This window comes from Eubalaena glacialis, chromosome 1 (assembly GCF_028564815.1).
Source record: "Eubalaena glacialis isolate mEubGla1 chromosome 1, mEubGla1.1.hap2.+ XY, whole genome shotgun sequence".
Classification (NCBI taxonomy): domain Eukaryota; kingdom Metazoa; phylum Chordata; class Mammalia; order Artiodactyla; family Balaenidae; genus Eubalaena; species Eubalaena glacialis.
In genome coordinates, this window is record NC_083716.1 from 41,205,605 (window position 1) to 41,225,909 (window position 20,305).

Below are 20,305 nucleotides of genomic sequence, written 5' to 3' on the forward strand. Positions count from 1 at the left end.
CCAAATGTAAAATAGATAGCTAGTGGGAAGCAGCTGCATAGCACAGGGAGATCAGCTCGGTGCTTTGTGACCACCTAGAGGGGTGGGATAGGGAGGGTGGGAGGGAGACACAAGAGGGAGGAGATATGAGGATATATGTATATGTATAGCTGATTCACTTTGTTCTAAAGCAGAAACTAATACACCATTGTAAAGCAATTATACTCCAATAAAAATGTTAAAAAAAAGAAAAGCATGTGTCCAAGTGGTCTTTACCCAGGAGACACTGGACCAATGTTATTCGTGTAAATTTTTTAAAAATAATAATTATTAATATTTTTCAAATATATTTATAAAATATTTATAGTATATTTTATAATTATAAATTATTTTATGTTTATATAATATAAATTTATTATTATTGTTACTAGGAAATGGACTATTCCTTGAGCATGTTTTAGTTTTCTCCTCTATTCTTCCGTCCCCAAATTTCTAAAATAGAAGCATTTAGGAAGACACTTTTGGAGAAGGCATCAGTTCTAGACATAGGCGTATTTAGGGCCATTAAAAGTTTGTTCAGTGATGCTGCTGCCTGTTCTTCTCTTTATTCTGCCTTGCTAGTCCCATTACCTGAATGCTTTACAGGTTAAACTACAGATATCAGATTATTGACTCTCCAGTAGCCTGAGTAAAATGCATGTCTACTGTCTGGAAGCAGTCCTCCAAACGTTTTCTCTTTGCTGTGTATGTGGATACATTTATCACAAAAGCCAAGTGCCTGACCCGGGAGAAGAACCATAAAGCATCCATTTTAGTGGAGCCATTAGAGCTGGAATAGGCTGTGAATGTCAGTGTGGAATGAAACTGAGGGGCAGATATGATCAGTTCAGAATGAAGGAGTTGAATGTCGAGCTCAGGGGGCTCCGGACATAGAGGAATCCCACTTGATTCACAAATCTCACTTTTGCATGCCCCTCTGTGCTGGATCTCTAGAACCAGAGCAGTGGCATCATTGCAGAATGATAGCTACATCCATGAATATTTCTGAAACAGATATTCTTCATCTGGTTCCCAGAAACAACAATTACCTGTTCATTCTTTCTTTCATTTGACTAACGTTTTTCTGAGGCTGTAGCACATATGAGGCATTGTTAAGTGCTGTGACAAGAATCAAAGGAGCAGCACAGATCCTGGTTTGGGGGGCTAGCTTCTAATAGAGGAATTGTGGCATTTATACAAATAACCATCATGCAAAGCAGAATGCAGGAAGGGTCCACAGTGTACTGTGGGAGTCCAGAGAAGGGAGTTGACTACTTCTGGGGAGAATCAGGGAAGTCTTCATGGAATAAATGGTTTTATTAGATAAATCTGTAAGTATAGGAGAAGCAAGATAGATAGAGTGAATAGCATAAACAGTACTCAGAATAGAACTATGAGCCATTTCTACTGGCTCAAGGGAGGCTGTGTAAAGGGAGTTGGAGGAGGTGTGACAGAAACGTTCACAAACATGTAGGGGCTGGTTCACCAAGATTACCAAGTGGTGGGAGAAGGGTGACTTTGACAGTTCTCTGCAGCCAGATAGTGTCACTAGAACACTGAGAAGGCTGTGTAAGATGAATTAGAGGGAGAGGATAGAGACAGAATATCTGATTGGCAGTCTGTAAATCCAAGTGGTGGTCGTGAGACCATTAATGGGAGGCATACATTAGAATGAAGAGGTAAACCCAGAGGGCTCAACACTTGACTGAATGTGAAGGCTAAGGGAGAAATTAGGGGTGTAGTCAGGATTAAGAAGATCTAGAAGGAATGTTGAAAAAAAATTAGTTTGGGAGGCATAATGATTTTTCACTAAAAATATAATAAATTTGACATACAAGTTGGACACTCAGGAACGGATGCCCTGCAGGAGGTAGAAAATGTGGGACAATAACGCATTAGAGTTAACTTAAAATTAACTTAAAAATTGCTGACATAGAGTTAACAGCTGAAGCCATAAGACTGGATGGAATTGCCTGAAAGATAGAGAAGATAAAAAGACCAATTTTAGAATTTGTGGAAATTCTTACATTTAAAAGTGAGGCAGGGGAAGAAAACCAGTGAATAAAACTGCAATGTTAGCACTCAGAGCAGTGTAGGAAACCCCAGAAACCAAGAGAAGATTTCAAGAGAAAAAGGATAATCAGCAGCATTAAATGCAAGTGAGAAGCTGAGAGGCATAGACAGAGAGAAAAGGGCAATAGGTTTAGTAACCTGGGAGAAAAAAAATTTAATAAAATGGTGAGAATGGAATCCAGATTTCAAAGAGTCAGTGGGCGCTGAGGAAGTGAGAGCAATAAGACTAAAGGGTTATTTCTTTCAAGAAATTGAGTTAAGAAAAAAAAAACGGGGGGTGGGGGAATAAGGGAATGCTTGATGGAAATGTGTCCACAGGGGGAGGAAACTGGGGGCAAACAAGGAAAGGTAACTTGGAGAATACTTTTAAAAAATTTTCTGGAAATAGTGAAAAAGAGGAAAGAAAGAAAATTTGTAGAGATGTAAATAAGGAACGTTATGGGAACTTGGATGGCCTTAATCTTGCCTCTAAAACATAAAGCAAGGGAATCTGGTGAGGGAAGAAGTGACACTGGGGCTGAAGGTTTGCCAGCTGATTGGGGATGGATGGGTAATCGTATCAGTTTATATCTCTACAGTCCTTTGTAATTTATGAATTTCCACATGTATGAGATCCCACCTGGAAAAAAGATAGGATGTTTAACAAAAAAAGAAACTGAAACCCATAAAAGTTTAATAATGTGATAAGGTTTCATGGTAAATGGTAAAGCCCAGATTAATCAAGTCAGAGGAACAAACTGATGGGACATTGTGAGTCATCTAGTGCAGGTTCTTCACTTTAGTTAACTGAGATCCCGAGAGATGAAGGAGCATCAGGTAGCATCACATACATACATTTGATCTCATCCATTCTCTTTTCTCAAACCTAGTCATATATAGTGTGCAGTGGGGAGTGTATGGACTCTGTCAAATAAAGCTCAATACTGAATATTTACTGCACCATGTTATGAGAATATGGGCAAGTTATTTAAATTCTAAGTCTCAGTTTACCTATCTGCAAAATGGGATAATGTCACCTAAATTATAAAATTGGTTTGAAGATCAAACAATTTAATTCATATCAAGGTCCATGCACAGCACAAGATGTGTAGTAAGCACTCAATAAATGTGCCCTTCCTTTTCTTAGAGAAAGTATTGGAATCCCTTGGATGTATCTGTTTTTCTCTCTAATCCGCATAAGTTTATCTTCAGGGGTATACACAGAAAGGATACCTTGAGGGAGGTCTGGCTTTAAACATAAATAGAGAGAAGACAGCTTGAGTCTAGGGCTCAAGAGGTGCATTTATGTACTCATGAGAGGAGTTGGGCTTCTCACCAAATGATGAATTCACAGCTTAAAAAATCAAACTGTAACTGAAGGATCTTCTCGTAAGCCTGCTGCTGGTACCTAATTTATGGCCAATTAGGGGAGCACCAGGGCTTCATCCCATGCAAACAGATGGCGGATGTTAGAACTGTCAACAAAAGGAGCTTCTTTCAAAAATTTACAACTGAAGTACCATGTTACATAAGCCAGTGATTATGCTTTATCATTCCAGAGGGACAGCAAAAGAACATTATTGTAACTAATCATGCATGTCAGAATTTTTTTTTAAAAATGCTCATTGACAAACTAGAAAATGATAAACAGATACATGGTTTTCTCAGGAAGCATTCTCTGAGGATGGGTTTCTTGCAGCCTAGTCATTATTTTAATAATTACCCAGTCTATCTGTAGTCTTTCTAAAATTCATGAAAATTGACATAAAAGAATATTAATCTAACAGAACAGTCTATTTCCATTAATAAAGTTCTTGAATATATAAAACACAACTAAGAATATTTAGCATCTCTTGTTTTGGAATCCATGAAAAGAAATAAATATAAAAGTAACTATATCATTGTGTTCCTTAATCAGTTATGCAATGTTTACTTCTTCATTGGCATGGTAAGTTGTTAATGAAGCTAGGAGTTCACGTAGGATAATTTATTTTTTGGCATGTTGAGATCATTTTTAAAGACAGTAATATAACTACTAGTAAATATTCAAAGAGTTACATATTTTCCCCCAGGAAATTAAGATCTAAGTTAGAGTCTCAACTCTATCCCTGATTTATTGTGTAACCTCCAAGATGTAGCCATATTGGTTATAAAAATTGAAACACTTTCATACTGGTTGGTGAAGAACAGTAGTCTGAGCTCCCTGTGTGTTTTTCCCACCCCTCTGCTGCCTGGTGATCTGATTCCTCTGGCCAGGAATCTCCAGATCTCTCCTTGATCCAGCAACTAAAAGGGAGCATCTGGCATACATCAGGACCAGTGTCCATTCTGATTGGTCAATTCCTGTGTCATACTGGCAACTAATTATTTTGACTAGTAATGTCAAGCTAAAATGACAGTTTATCACCAGGAGTTTTCAAGCTTTTGTTTTACTAAACCCATTGTTTAAATAAAATAAATTAGAAAGAAAACAGGAACTTTTTTTGGCTGTCAAGAGAGTAAGACCTCTTAGTCTACCCAGGGGTCTTCCCTCTCTCCCTCCAAATCACTCACTCCACATGATTCTTAAGGCCCTTCACGAGACCCCATGAGCCACTAAAATGATTTACAAACCATGTATGACTAACCCTTACCTTTTTGTGACACTCTGTGATATTTAATCATACTTTGGAGCCAGTTGTGTTATTGAGACAAAGTCTGGGGGATAGAAACCAAGAACTAGCCTAGAGGAAGTGCAGTATACTGGGGCATAAACATGATGAGATTAGGAGGGAGTGTCAAATATCAGATTATCGGGCATTGGAAATGGCAGTCTTAGAAATTAAGGTATCTCTATAGATCAGAAAAGCCTAGGTGACTCTGGTTCAAGTTTTTACCTCCTAGAGCTAAGTTGACTTGTGTGTAAAAGACATATTCATACCATCTATTTAAAAGAGTAGCAAGACTGTAGCATAGCCACTAGGCTAATGATTAGGAAGCAACTCATAGGTCTAAGGCTGGTCCCCAAACCTGTACAAAATAGAGTAGCAAATAGGTTACCAAGAAAGATTGGACGTAGAGAAAATGTCACTGGAATTGGTAAACTGAAGACTACTTCTCAACACCCAAACTGGAGCCTAGGTACTAAAACTGAGATTAGAGCCAGACTAGGAAATTTTAACATTTATTCAGAATAAAAAATGAATGCCTGCTTCCTGTGTCAGTTACTTGGGCTACTGAGATGAACAAGACACGAATTCAATACAGGTTTGAAAACTGAGTGTATAGGACCAGCTCAATTATATTAAATTTATATTGCTGTTGTTGTTTCTTTACCATTGCTGGTAGCAAAACCTCCATCTGTCTATTCACCCTATCCTCCACATGTAGCCTGTTTCTAGTACTAGTTTCCAGTTCTTTAGCCACATCTGCCATCAGTCTCCAAGGATAGTGTTTCTGATCCTGACCTCTACCCAGATCTCCTCCCCGCCTTCTTGCTTATGGTAGGTTGGTGCCTTCCTCCATTCCCCTTTGCTGTGGCTTATTTAGGTGTTCAGCTCCAAGTTGAAAGTAAAATGAACAAAAATACTGAATCCACTGAAGCCATGCTCTGGGCTCCGTAGAACAAGCAACAGACCAGCCAGGCAGGAGCCAGGGAAGTCATCTATATCAGGACTTAGGATGTCAGAGGAGATGGAAACATATGGAAAAATAGTATTTATCCAACTCCTCTCAGGGAGGGTGCTATAGATGTTTCCTGGCTAAGGCTCCTGCTCAAGAAGGAACAGATGATCACTAAGCTTCCCCACAAAAATGGTGGGTTGTATTAAGTGCAGGAGGTTTATTTTCTGAGTGAGGTATGTAAGTATGAAGCCATAGCTGCATGACGTAAACCAGGGATAGGAAAACTTTTTCTGTAAAAGGCCAGAACATCAATATTGTATGCTTTGTGGGCCGAATGATCTTTGTTGCACCTACACAATTCTACCATTGTAATGTAAAAGCAACCGAAGACAATAGTAAATAAATGAAATGTCTTTGTTCCAATAAATCTGTTTATAGACAATGAAATTTGAATTTCATATTTTTTTTAGAGGTCAAGAAGTATTCTTCTTTTGAAACTTTTTTGTTCCTGCCACTTAAAAATGTACAAATTATTCTCAGCTAATGGCCGTACAAGAAACAGTCAGCGGGCTGAATTTGGCCTGTGAGCCATAGCTTTCTGACCCCTGACTTAACCAATATTAAAGAATTGAGTGCTGCCCCCAGTGGCCCTGTTCTGATCTTCCTCCGGGTCGTGCTCAGCCTATCTTGTAAATATAGCAAATACACGAAGAATACTGGGGGGTTTTTTTGCTTTTTTTAAAATTATTTATTTTTGGCTGTGTTGGGTCTTCGTTTCCTCGCGAGGGCTTTCTCTAGTTGCGGCGAGCGGGGGCCACTCTTCATCGCGGTGCGCGGGCCTCTCACTATCGCGGCCTCTCTTGTTGCGGAGCACAGGCTCCAGACGCGCAGGCTCAGTAGCTGTGGCTCACGGGCCCAGTTGCTCCGCGGCATGTGGGATCCTCCCAGACCAGGGCTCGAACCCGTGTCCCCTGCATTGGCAGGCAGACTCTCAACCACTGCGCCACCAGGGAAGCCCCAAGAATACTGGTTTGACATGCCTTCTGGTGTTGGTCCTCCCAAGGCCATCTGTCAACTTGCTTTCCCCTCACTGACACCAGTCACCCTCCAGTTCCCTCATCCTCTTCACTTTACTCTTTTACACACCCCACACACACATGCACGCTTTCTTCTTCATCTTTTTCTTTTTTTTGGCCATGCTGCGTGGCATGCAGGATCTTAGTTCCCCAACCAGGGATTGAACCCATGCCCCCCTGACTGCCAGGGAATTCCCTGATCCCTGTACTTCTTAATTGCACTCCTGCATTCTCAAGGACTTCGCTTCAGGCTTTTCATTAATTTGGGTAGTAGCTAATTAGAGATTAAGATGATTCTCTGTGAGTTATTTGCATTTTGATGACATACCCCTGAACACTGAAAAATCATGAAAATCCAGAAGATTTTAGAATTTCAGGTGTCATGGAAGGAGAGGGGAGGGACCGTATGGGAAGAATTTGGTGACAGCAGAATCTTTCCAGCACCATTCTCACCCCACAGTTCTAGCCAGGTCAGTCTCATGAAGGCCCATGCACCCAGTGGTGTGTGCCCCACCTAGGTCACCTGTGTCCTTGTCTTTTTATAGTTGCCATTCTGGGTCCACATGACAGGACTAAAGGGACTCCACATGCCACATTGCCTGTAGTCACATTACTTAACTGATAGGGTGACAAATTTAAAATATTTCACAGCCTCAGCCTTTCCCACGGTCTAAGTATATTTTACTTTGGTTCATTTTCCAGAAAGAAATCTGAGGCGATGTGAGGATATTTGCAGGATGAGGATGAGAAAACAGGTGTGAATGGTGTCAGTTGCGATCATTTGGGCTTGTCTTTTTTATGGAGCTGTTATTGATTGGTGTGCTTTACAAAAAAATATTTACTAAGTAAGAGAGAGAAAATCCAGAAGTTTAAAGAGAGTCGTTAGTATTGGTTCAGTTTAATAATGGGAATTGAATTATAGCGTGCCCTGAGCAAGCATGATCTAACTACAAAATAAGCACATAGCCACTGGAGAAGGGTTATAATCCAGAGATAGTATTCATGGTTTAAACTCATAGAAAGAGATGAATGGGACTGCTCTTCATCATGTGTGCCTTTTCTAATGCTTTAAAATCGTAGACCCTCCTCCTGCTGCAAGTCATTAGAGAAATTATATATAGCATTACTGACTAGGAAGCTCATTGAGAAGGTCTGGTCCCTTGCTTCATCCACCCAAATAAAACTTACTGGTTACTGGCCTTATGTCAGCCACTCAGACATCTAATATTTGGGGAGCTTAGAGGCAAATGTGTAAATATTACATTACCTATTTCTATCCCTGTTGTATGGATAATTTCCAGCTCTAATTTGTTGTGTCCCAAACTCACTGAGGTTCTAACAGTATCCTTTGGTAACCTGGACTCTATTCAAACTAAAAGAAGTCCAATGTCATTACTATGTTGGTAGAGCATTAATCAAATTTAGCACATTCTTTTGTTTAAAAAACATTGTTAAAATTTTTTCAGTTGATGACCAGATTAGTCAAAAAGTCATAGCAGAAATTTAGGATACAGTAGAGACAAGGAGTAGTCACAAACCCCAGGCCTGTAAGAGAGCACACAGGGAAAACACTCCTCTTCCCCTATCCCTCTCTCCACCCTCCACCCTGCCCTGCTGAGACTAAGAACTAGACCTTGTTATGGGGAAAGGTTTCTGAAACTGGATATTTTTGACATTTTGGGTCAGCTAGTTGGTTTTTGTGGAGGGCTGTCCTGTGCATTGTAGAATGTTTAGTAGCATCCTGACCTCTACCCACTAGATAAAAGTAACACCCCCCGACAACCCCAATGTGACAACAAAACATGTCTCCAGATACTGCCAAGTGTCCCCTGGGGGAAAATCAACCCCAATGTGACAACAAAACATGTCTCCAGATACTGCCAAGTGTTTCCCTGGGGGAAAATCACCCTTGTTGGGAAGGACACAGCCATGGCTTGCGAGATGGCAGTAAAGTGCTCTGATGCCGTGGGAGTAGAACTTGTGCCAGAAGGGTTCCAGGGAAAGCTGTTCATAACAAGGAAACCACCTAAGGGGAAGTGTGCTGGGAAAGCTGCTGGCTGCTTAGTATTGCTGGCCTCCAAGTACTGTAGTAGCCATACACTGGAGAAGCCACAAGAACCTACCAAGCTGACTGGAGCCAGGAAGCAAAATACTTATTCTTGCAATATCTCCCCAGTGCCCTCTCCTGGCAAAGTTTCAGTGCCAGTTGGCAAAGAAAGAAATTTAATAGCCCAGATCCATTTTTATAGAACAGTCAAAAGGGTGAATTTAGAGCTGACAAGCAATAAATAAATCAATAACCAGTATAGATTCCAAACCAAATCCTATTCCAAGGTCCAGAGCTATAAAGATAAATAGCAAAGTCTTTGTTTGCCTTGGAGTAACTCCTGATCAATACAGATGCATTAAAAATCATGAGAAATTGCCATTTCAGTGTGAAAAAAAAACCTGGGGAGAACTGAAGAGGGAGAAATGTGTTTTGCCTGTAGCATCCCAGAGGACTTGCTGGACAAAGTGATATGTGAGTCAAGTCTTTAAGTTTGAGTAGGAATTTTACAAGTGAAGAAGGGAGGATAAATACAGCTCCTGCTGAAGGAAGGACGTACACTAAGATGAAGAATTTGGAAATGTCACTGTACAGTAAAAAGTGGAATATGGCAAGAAAAGAGGATTTATGGGTCAAGGAACTGGACAGTAAACTAGACAGGTGGTGTACTGGGAGATACAGTTAGAAAGAAGAGATGGGGACAGATTATAAAGAAATCTCCTAATATCTCAAACTAAAAGAATATGATTTTATCCTCTGGGCAATGAGGAACCATCAGAAGACAGTGACTACTGCAGTTTGTATTTGCTTTTGAAGGAAGGCAGTGGAAGATCGATTCCAATGGGATGAACTCAAGCAGGGAAACTACTAGGAGACTACAGCGACAGCCCTAGGGGTTGCTCACTAGAGTTTAAGAGTCTAAACTTCAAAGCAAATTTGGGGGAATAATTAAATGTGAGAGGTTAAGAAAGAAGTGCTTCTGTCTTGGGAGATTTGGTGGATGTCTATAATAGATCAAAAGTATGAGAGATAGAGCAGGTTGAGATGAAAGTAATTGGTCGATCAGTTAAGGATATGTTAAGTTCAGACTGTCTAAGTGGTGTTCAGATATTCAGATGGAGAAGTCCACTGACAGTTAGAAATGAGTTGTTTTACTTTTTCCTGACAATCAGATGATAAATAGAAATTGACGTTGGATTTCACAGTTCAGCACTTTAAAAATATTACAATCACAACTTTGGTTTTGTTAATTACAGCGATTGTTTTGTTTTACACCAATGAATAAATAATTCATTTTCCCCATTAATTCTTAAAACCTTTCTATATTTCTGAGGCTTGCATTTTTTTTTTTTCCATCAGATGTTTTAAAAACTGTTGTTTAGAGACTCAGCAATGCCTTTGGAACTCATAAGCCAGTTGTGTGAATGAATAAGAAAACTGAAAATTTTTAATTTTCAAATCTGAAAAATCAGTCAATTTTTTCAGTTAAAAAGGTAATAGTTGAAATTTCACATTTGAAATTCTCTTTAAAAGTTTTCTGTATGTGTTTTTGGCTGTTCATTTGGGAAGAGGGTTATAGTGCTTCTTGTGTTCTAAAGATAAAGCAAGGAGGGGAGATGCCAGGATCAGTTTCTGACAGAAGCTTAACAATCACTTTAAAAATCAACAGTGTAATCATTACGTTTGAAAGTCGAATTCTGCTTTAGATATTCACATTGCTTTTTTGGTAGAGTTAAATGGTTTTGCTTACTTTACTAGGCACACTTCCTTGTGAGACTGTTATTACAGGCCAGCTAGGTCATAAAGATCTTTTCAGTGTGTCTAGAAGTTGGTACTTATTTTGAAACTTGTAGCGTAGACACATGAATTGGATTAGCATCAGCTACAATAACAGTGAAATCTTATTCCCAGACTAAGCTTTACTTACAAAGGAGGACCTTTCAGAATTTACTAGTCTGGATGAAGTGTAATGGTCATATTACGCACCGCCCCGGCTAGAATCATGTAATTGACCTAATATTAACACAGAAACCAGACTAGCAAAGACAAATCATTATTTGATAGTTAATAAAGATGATGTTGTCCTCCCAGGTGAACTAGAGATGGTATATTTTAATCCAGATGAGAAACCCACTTGGGCTGAGTGGGAACTTTTATTTATTGCATTATTCTCACAGGCTTGATTTTTCTCTCTCTTCTTTGTTTGGTTTTTACCTTTTTATATAGTCAGTGTCAGGTGATTATAAACTTACTAGCTGCTCATTGAGAAAATTGGAAAGTAGAGAAAAATATAAATATAATCCTGCCATTCAAAGTTAACTACTGTTAAGATTTCAGTATATTACCTTGAATAGTGACATCCCACTGCCTAATTTTCTTTCCTACTTTGTCCACATACAGGGGTAGCATAAATAATACATATATACACACATACAGATGGATAGGTATAGACAGATAGATATACAGATAGATAAATTTGCCCTGTCATTTACTGAACACATGTGCCAATCACAAAGCTAGTTGAGAAAGATAGATAGCCTGATAATAGGTATACACATACGTACATACATAATTACTCTCACAAACATGAAAAGAATTTTTTGATCCTCTCTTTTAAAGGTAAAGTTGGCTCTAGAGAGCTGAAGTATCGTGTCACAAAACAATATGGCTTATAAGTAGCGAAGTAGTGTTTGAACCTAATTCTCTCTGTTTTCAAGGCCTATTACATCACACTGCCTTACCACATGCATTAGTTATTTACCATGTAAATTAAAATATCTTATGAGCAGAAGTTCAGTCTCTTTGTCTCAGTTTCTTAAAAGTGTTTGGACATGTCAGCTCATTTTAATTTTTTATTTTGTAAAGAATTCTTTGCAAAAAAAGAAAAGAATTCTTTGCATATGTCTTTGTCCCTCTTTAGAAGAATTTCCTTGAGGAGCTAGTCAGTAGTGGAATTACTGATTCAAAATATATGTGAAGTTTTATTTATTTTAAAGTGTTTTATTGAAGTATAGTTGAGTTACAATATTAGTTTCAGGTGTACAACATAGTGATTCATTAATTTTATAGCTTATACTCCATTTAAAGTTATCATTAAATATTGGCTATATTTCCTTTTCGGTACATTACATCTCTGTATCATACTTATTTTATAGCTAGTAGTTTATACCTCTTAATCCTCTTCCCCTTAATCCTCCTAGCCCTCTTCCCATTGGTTAACCACTGGTTTGTTGTCTGTATCAGTGAGTCTGTTTCTGTTTTGCTATATTAATTTGTTTGCTTTATATTTTAGATTCCACATATAAGTGAAATCATACAGTGTTTGTCCTTCTCTGTCTGACTTACTTCACTAAGCATAATGCCCTCCAGGTCTTCAAGAACACCTCTGATCATCTGATTCAGAGAGGAGCAAACATGTTTTTTGGAGATGTTTCTTGATCAAGACCCAGAGGCCAGGTTGGAGTTGAGGCTTATATAACTGTAGATTATATTTTGATCCCCTCGGGTTGGGTAGTACAGTGGCCCTGAGTTGGTTGCAACTACAAAAAATGGAAGTTTAAGCTACAATAGAGTGTTGAGACAAGAGGTAGTTATAATCCTCCTGTAGTCAACACTGACCAGACTGTATTTGTAATACTGAGCTCAGTGCTTAGTGTCAGAGTTTAGAAAGATATTAACACATTAAATGCATCCATATGAGGGGGGTCCAGGTGAGATGTATGACAATCATGATGTATGAGGAAAAAAAATACCCTCCAGGTCCACCCATGTTGTTGCAAATGGCAAAATTTCATTCTTTTTTATGGCTGAGTAATATTTTATTGTGTATATACTACATCTTTATCCATTCATCTGTTGATGGACTGTTATACTGCTTCCACATCTTGGCTATTGTAAATAATGATGCTATGAACATTAGGGTGCATATATCTTTCCCAGTTAGTGGTTTTGTTTTACTTGGGTAAATACCCAAAAGTGAAATTATAGGATCATATGGCAGTTCTATCTTTTTGTTTTGTTTTGTTTTGTTTTAGGGGGGTGTCAGGTGGGGAACTGCCGTACTGTTTTCCACAGTGGCTACACCAATTTACAATCCCATCAGTAGTGCACAAGGGTTCCCTTTTCTCCACATCCTCCAACACCTGTTATTTCTTGTCTTTTTGATGATAGCCATTCTGACAGGTGTGAGGTGATATCTCATTGTGGTTTTGATTTGCGTTTCCCTGATGATTAGCGATGTTGAGCATCTTTTCATGTGCCTGATGGCCATCTGTATGTCTTTGGAAAAATGTTTACTCAGGTCTTCTGCCCATTTTTAATTAAGTTGTTTTTTTTTTTGATACTGAGTCATATAAGCTTTTTATATATCTTGGATATTAATTGCTTATCAGATATATCATTTGCAAATATTATCTCCCATTCAGTACGTTGTCTTTTAATTTTTTCAATGTGAAAAAGCTTTTAAGTTTAATTAGGTCCCTCTTGTTTATTTTGCTTTTGTTTCCCTTGCCTGAGTAAACAGATCCAAAAACATATTGCTAAGACTTATATCAAGAGTATACTACCTATGTTTTATTTTAGGAGTTTTATGGTTTTCAGTCTTACATTTAGATTTTTTTAATCCATTTGAGTTTATTTTTGTATATGGTGTGAGAAAATGTTCTAATTTCACTTTTTACATGTAACTGACCAGTTTTCCCAGCACCACTTATTGAAGAGACTGTCTTTTCTGCATCATATATTTTTGCCTTCAAATAATATACATATTTTTTCATTGTTATCTAGAACCATTATACAGTTTACTCCCCAGTGACAATGTATGAGAACATCTGTTGCACTGCAACCTGACCAGCTTGATTTTTTTGGTTGAAATCATCTTAAAAGACATGATGGGGCAATTCAGCCCAGGGCATGAAATATGTCATCATCCTTGAAGAGTTAGTTTGACATTTATTCTTCTCTTGTAATTGATACATGAAGCTTAGTTATTGACAATTAAAACTTAGAAGGTAGTTCATTCTTTTGCAATTGCTTCTTTGTGCTGGAGGACATTATAAACACATTTAAAAGCCTTCAGAAAATTGTGAGAGTATATGAAAGTTCAAATAGCCTTTTTCTGAAATGTCAGAAGTAAATACTAAAGGCTAACAAAGTACCTGAAAAGGACAAATAGACAGGGAAAAATAGAAATTATCTCCATGACTAATTAAAATATGGACCACAAGTTATGATGTGAGAAGGTCCCAATTCATAGATTATACAGAGTGTGCTCAGTGGTGGAGAAGAAGGGAAGAGTTCAGGGAAGTTAATGTATGAATTCTCTCAATATGATGCCTTTGTTTTATTTATTTATTTTTGTATAATTTTTCAAGAGTTTTATTTCCTTTATTTACACGAAGTAATTGCCAATAGGACAATTTTATTCTGTTGATACAGAAGAAACCGATACTCACACAACTGAGCTATCATACTTCCTATACAATGTTAATGATAAAGCAAATAATTTGATAGAACTTTAAGAAATACACATATTCAAAATCATTTGTGTCTATCTTATTTGTTAAAATGGAAAGCATAGATTAATTGCCTTTTCCCCTCTAACTCTATATTTATAAACATACTCTTTTAATTGAAGTATAGTTGATTTACAGTTTGTTAGTTTCAGGTATACAGCAAAGTGATTCAGTTATATATGTATATATATTTATAGATAGATAGATATTCTTTTTCAGATCCTTTCCCTTATAGGTTATTACAGGATATTGAGTATAGCTCCCTATGCTATACAGTAGGTCCTTGTTGGTTATCTATTTTATATATAGCAGTGTATATATGTTAATCCCAAACTCCTAATTTATCCCTCACCCACTCTTTGTTTTAATACTCTTTCATCTCAGTTAATCTTCACAATAGTCCTGTGGGAAAAGATGACATAAAAAATCCAGAAAAGGAAATGGAGAATCAGATGACTTTTTCAGAACCACATAGTGGGATGAGAAATCCAAGGATGTCTGACTCCAAGACCATGATGTCTCTTATACCCTGTTTAAGCAGTTGCTTTTATACCAACAAATTAAGTGTTAACTGGCAAGCTAGATTCTGTTGGAAGAATCTTTTTAAAAGAGTAGAGTGGGAGAGACTGAGGCAGAGAAACCAAGTATGATGCTTTTGATGTAAGGAAGTGTGTCAACAGCCTGAATAAGGCAATGGAAGTAGCAATCAGGGGAAAGAATAGGGTAGTTCAGCGCACGGGCACAAGTTTCTGTTTTATGGCTACAACCAGAGAAGGTCAGCAGGGCCATGACTCTCAGGTAGGTCACTGAGGATGGGAGCTGGAAAGGGACCATTGGGATTAACAGCAGATAAGTGATAACTTCAAGGGAAAAGTCGTAATAAGAGTGAAAGAAAAATGGGAACAGAATGCTAGGTTGCAGTAGGTTGAGAATTAAATGAAAACTGAGGTTGAGAGATAGGAAATGAAGTTTATTCAAATTGGCTATTTAGTCATAAGGATGGTTTTGTGTTTTAGGATTGGAGAGACCATTCTAAACTGAAAGGAAGGAAAAGTCTAAAGGGAGACCATGGAACAATAAGAACTATTGTAATTGATGGAGCAAGAGTCCAGAGGAGAGTAATGATAGGGTTTGTGATCAGGCGTAATGAAGACGGGATTTGCTTTAGAAAGAAGTTGGGGTGCTGCTTTCCCTGGGAGAGAAATACAGTGATAATGTCAGTATACTTTAGGTCCAGGGTAAGAAATGGAAACCAAGAATTTAAGTTTTATGAACTTCTCAAAAATTACAAATAAAAATGTTCTTAAAGAGCCCAGATACACAAGATGTATCTTCTAAATTGCTGTTAAGATCTCTTCATGAAACTTTCTATTATGAACTGAATATTTCCCAAATCCGTATGTTGAAGCCCTAACCCCCTAATATGACTGTATTTGGAGAGAGGACCTTTACAAGGTAAACAAGGTTAAATGAGGCCATGGGGGGGTGGGGGGGACTAATCCAAAAGGACTGGTGTTTTATAATTAGAGGAAGACACATCGGGAGGGTGTGCACACAGAGGAAAGGCCATGTGAGGACACAGTAAGAAGGGGCTGTAAGTCGGGAAGAAAGACTTCACCAGAAACCCACCCTGCTGGCACCTTGATGTTAGACTCCCAGCCTCCAGAACTGTGAGAAAATAGATTGCTGTGGTTAAGCTTACACAGTCTGTAGTATTTTGTTGGGGGTATCCCTAGCAGACTAATATGTTTCCTAATTGGAACTTGTATAGATATGATGCAATAGAAGACATAAGATGATCTGTTAAAATAAAAGTTAGTTGTCTTAAAGAACTGGATTGACCACAAAGGGAGGATGTGAGAGAAAGCAGATATTTGATATCAAATTCTAGCCCCAGCATTAACCAACTGGCTTCAGCTTTCCATAGCGGGAGATAAAAATGACGTAACAGTTGGTATTATGGGTATTAGAGTCAGTCTGCCTCCATTTAAATTTCATTCTGATACTTACTAGTCATATAACCTTGGGTAATTACTTAATTGTCTTAGCCTCAGTTGCTTTATCTGTAAAACAGGATAAACTCGCATGAAATAGTTTGTATAATTCCTAACACATGCTAGTTAACATTTTTCATGTCTTGCTTGATATTTTTATTACAAGATTTTCTGATCACTAATTTGTGACATTAAAGGATATATTTATTTCTTAGCTTCTAATGATTCTTAGAAGAAATAAAAAGAGCAGAATACATCTGAAAAATCCAGACAGACCAATTTTTGTAAAAATGTTACGCTAGAGACTAATGTTGTCTTTGTTTCAGTTTCAAGGCATAAATAAGTATGCTAAAAAGATATTCTGAGATAGATTTATTGTGCCATCCTAGCATTTCATTTTCAATTTACTTAAAAAAAATCAGTGACTTTCATAATATTTTATGTTCCCATGCCACTTTTCTTAGCCAAAGTTTTCTAGAGGCAGTCTTTAAATAGTTACAAAAAATATAGATTGTTTTAACTGATATCTGATATAACTGATATATCTATATAAACTAAAATATATCATCTATGGATTTTTATTGTTTTTAATAAAATGGCCTACTTATTTTTAGACAATTTTGATTAAAATATATAAATTTATAAATTTCAAATTATTTCTAAGTAAATAAGCTTGAAAAAATATTGAATAGACAAAGTATCCATTGTTGCCATAGATTCTGCTTTGAAAATAGGAAAATCTGGAGGAAATGAAACTTATGAATTTGGCATGCTACTGCAGTCTATACTTAAAAGCATATTTTTCTCTATAACTCAAAAGGCTAAACTACCACATGAGACTTGATTCTAATCTCTTCTGCTTTTAATTGAAAATGAAAGTTGTGCTACATTTTAAAATTCTTTCTTTCACTTTAATTGCAACTGGGATTCATGGATATAAATTCCATTATAGGCTAAAATAATTACGCTAAGTTACTGTCCCATATATAGTTAAATGATAAATCACTAAGTGTTTCAAACCCATATTTATAGCAATGTATGTCTTCATTAGGACCCAAAATTTAGATGATGAGTTCATTTTAACTAAACCTTTGTCCTAAAAGTTCATCATTCATATAGGTAAATGTTCAAAGAGGCACACACTTTCAACTCGTAAACCTTGAATTTTATATAAAACTTTGCTTCAAAAAAACTTAAGTGTTTTCTTGTCGTCTCCTGGTCACACAATAAATGAATGAATGAGTAAATGAATGAATGAGTGAATGAATGAATGAGCCCCCCACCTATCCATTAATTCGTTTCAACTTTCTATTATACACCAGGCAATATTCTAGTTCCTAAAGAGTTATTGATAAATAAGATGGGCTAGGTCCCTGATCTCATGAAACTAGTTGTAGTGTGGGAAAGACAATAGATATTTAAACAAAGTAGTTTTTAACAAGTGATAAATGCTGATATGAAAATACAAGGGGTTAAAGTGACAGAGAGTAACAGCAGTTAGGGTTTGAGGTAAAGGCTACTTGGCTATGGTTAGTCAGGGAAGACCTGTCTGAAGAGGACACACTTAAGCTGAGACATGAATGACTTTAAGAAAAAGCCATGCAAAGATCTAGAGAAAGAATATTCGAGGCAGAGGTCAAAGACCCTGAGGCAGATGCAAACTTGATGTATTCGTAAGTCAGAGGGAGGGACTTCCCTGGTGGCACAGTGGTTAAGAATCCGCCTGCCAATGCAGGGCACACGGGTTCGAGCCCTGGTCTGGGAAGATCCCACATGCCACGGAGCAACTAAACCCATGCGCCACAACTACTGAGCCTGTGCTGTAGAGCCCGTGAGCCACAACTACTGAAGCCCATGTGCCACAACTACTGAAGCCCGTGCGCCTAGAGCCGGTGCTCCGCAACGAGAGGCCACCACAATGAGAAGTCCACGCACCGCAACAAAGAGTAGCCCCCGCTCTCCACAACTAGAGGAAGCCTGCGTGCAGCAACAAAGACCCAACGCAGCCAAAAATAAATAAATAAATGAATGAATGAATTTTTTAAAAAGTTATAAAGTCAGAGGGAGCATAGTAGGAAAGAAATCAGTCAGAGAGGTCATAGAGGAGTGACATGATCTGATTTACTTTTTTAAAAGATTACCCTGCCTACTGTATGAGGACAAGAGTGGCAGTAAAAAAAAAAAAAAGAAAGAAAAGAAATTTTAATAATTCATAAGAGAGAGAATGGTGGCTGGGACCAAAGGGGAATAGAAAAAAAGAGGATTTATTTCAGATTATTGAATATGCCAAACCCAACACCCTATATTTGGCTAAGAACTCGACCATATATGAGTGGTCAAAACAAACACATAATCTGGGCATCTGCTGGTTTACTCCAGCTAATGTGAAAAAAAGCCTGGGAAATGAGCAGGGAAGGCCTTCTCTGGATAAAGACCTATTCCCTTCTCTCCAAAGTTTCCACTTTATCAATTATGTTTTGGATTACACATTACACACTAATGTGTGTAATTTTGCTTGCAAATATAAACATATGTACAGAATAAAAATACTGATAAGAAAACTGCTCATAAAATTGTCACTGCTGTCTCTGAAACTACTATCATATATAATTTTGAGTAGATAACGTTCTTTTTATAGACACTAGAGCCTTCCTTCTGATAAGTATTCAACCATTCTTCACCTCCTGCCTCGTATTATAATTGTTTCTCATCTCTAATATAAGGCTGTAAATTCCATAAGGGTGTATATTATTCTCTTTCTATAATCCACAGTAGCTTGAGTCGTTCTTTATGGATTATAGGCATTGCATAAATATGTATATGTCTCTGGATGAACAGATGGATGGATGGATGGATGGAGGGGTGGATAATTGAAAAATTACAGAAGTTGGTTGGTTTTATTGTATTTGGGGCTCATTTTCCCTCTAAAGAAATGTATTCATATGTTACTTGATAGTATAAACCACTAATAATTATGACTGCTAACTAAAAATAAAACAATCAAACAAAAATAAGGTAACAAACACAAGAGCCTTTACATGAAGCCACAAAGTGAATTAATAGATTTTTTCAATAAAAGCAGCAAAATAATGAAGGATGCCTCTACAATCTTGGACGTAGCTAAGTAACAATTGTCCCAACTAATTTGGACACTGAATTTCTGTTTTCTTTTAATAAATATATTTTAAAGGATTTATCCAAGATTCATGTTAAAAAAGTCTAATGGGCTATAATCATATACACTGTCAAATTAAGAGAGCTATGTAAGAGTTCAGATAATGCTTGACAAATGTTTTGCTTAGCACTATTGAAGTATTTGCAATACTTTCTGATTTAAGATTTTACTTTTGACTTATTTTGACTAATAATCTTTAACTGTGAAGAATAGATTACCATCTTATTTAAGGATGTAATAAAGAAAATGTTCTAAATAAGTTTTGAGATTTTCTCCCATCCTATTTTGAATTTGAAAAGATTCTACTTTAAACATTTTTATGTAAGATTCCTAAACAATATAGTTTAATAGGGGATAGGAGACCATGAGGACTAAATTGACTACTGTATGTTATTGCAAACATGATTTATGAATATAAAAAGTGCTTTGTAAACTGTAAAGTGAAATATAAATGCTGTTGTTTTTTAGCAGCATGATAATGCTGATGTCTGATATTTGAACTGCCTTTCTAATAATATAATAACCTGTTTCTCTCTAGACGAAGTCTCATCATATCACAACTGAAGAACAAAATTATACACTTTTAAGACATACCACTGAGTAATCAGCTCCCTTCAAAAGGATGTTTTGGCTTAATAATGAAAACATCTTAATAACTGAAATTATTACCCACTGAGTTACTGTCACTATAATGTTCTAAAACAGACAAATTTCCTGGAATGAGAAATGCAGCCCTGTTAACTGATATTACTTAAGGAAAATTTCTATAAACACCATTCTTGATATGAAAGTCATCATTGCTCCCCCCTCCCTCCCTCCTTCTTTTC

General features: G+C 37.2%; 1 protein-coding gene across 2 annotated transcripts in view; it reads left to right on the forward strand.

The window, feature by feature from the left end:
* Nucleotides 1–20,305, forward strand: part of PRKG1 (protein kinase cGMP-dependent 1) — a 1,239,224-nt gene that overhangs the window by 1,110,329 nt on the left and 108,590 nt on the right. The gene's annotated exons all lie outside the window — the stretch shown is intronic.